This window comes from Euleptes europaea, chromosome 9 (genome assembly GCF_029931775.1).
Source record: "Euleptes europaea isolate rEulEur1 chromosome 9, rEulEur1.hap1, whole genome shotgun sequence".
Classification (NCBI taxonomy): Eukaryota; Metazoa; Chordata; class Lepidosauria; order Squamata; family Sphaerodactylidae; genus Euleptes; species Euleptes europaea.
The window spans coordinates 46603538-46604900 of NC_079320.1; positions in this window are offsets into that span (position 1 = coordinate 46603538).

Sequence of the window (1363 nt, forward strand, 5' to 3'; positions counted from 1 at the left end):
TTAAATATGGTCTATGATCAAAACCAAAGGGCAGGAAGAACACAAACCGCTTGTTATATTCATGATTCAGTAGACTCTAATTATGTGCAGAAATGATGTCAGGTCCAAAAGACACTTTCATTTAATCTGAAATAATGCTGGTAAATTAACAATTTACATCTGAATCCACAAGCAAGTTAGTCCTCGCTTGGAACGAAATATCCATTCTTGTAATTGGTTTAGGAATCCGTCTGTTTGACCCCATTATGGGAACAAGCCTAAGCAGGTCTACTTGGAAGTAAGACCCATTTTCGTCAACAGAGTTTACTCCTAGGAAAATGTTCTTAGGATTGCAGCCATACTGAGCTAAGTATAGATTTCATTTATGTGTGAACATACTTAACAAAATATCCTTGTGTGAGCCCGCATAGAGAGAAATGGATCTTTTAAACTGAGTTACAGTAGTCATACACATCTGATTTAATTAGCTACTTAAGCTGGACAAAACCTGGCAGTCGTTTTCAACAAATGAGATCCTGCTGTCTGTGCACACATGCAAGAACATTTTTAAAATTCCATTCAACTATGCACAGGGAAGCATACTACATACATAGTAGGCCTTGGGGAGGGGAGCTGGGTGAGAAGGTTGCATATACGAAGCCACAACTATGTCTGTGATCACAGCTGCTAGGTACCTATATCTATAATAACATGGAGGGGAAAACAGCCACTGGGATGAATAAATCAGCTGTCCTTCCTCACAGTGATCTCATTTTAATCATAATGATCACATACAGGCCAGTGATATTCACTCTGCGGCTCACAGTGAGCCACATTCGCGATTACCATCAATCAAAAGAGCCTCATTTACTTCCATCTCTGGCTTGAGGCTTGCACTTCAGGGAGGATTTGCATCTTATCCATTCCTCTGGTGGTGGCTAGTTCAACGTGGAAACCACCTGCCAACCATCAGACAAGGATATTGTCCACTCTCCTGTAACATGAGGCAGGTGCCACATCGGGGAAACATGCTCAGAAGTGCCATAGGTGGCAAGTCAAGGAGTTACATGTGGCTCCCGAGCCACTGTGTGAGCGTCACTGCAATCGATTGTACATGCTCATGCTCTCCTGGTATAAATCACAGATGATTATGCTGCCTGCTTTTACGTGACAGCTATGTACCCACAGTACTGTCTTTTCAGCATCCCCAGTCTCTCACGCATCAGTTCTTATGATGTAACTTGCCTGTCAAATGCTGCACTATGTATTTTGAAGTTGCCAGTAGCCTTGGTCAAATTCATTGGAACAATGAGATTTACCTACACAAAATAGTGGAATTCACTGTGCAAACTGCATTCTTGAATTCTGGGAGCTGCACGAGTAT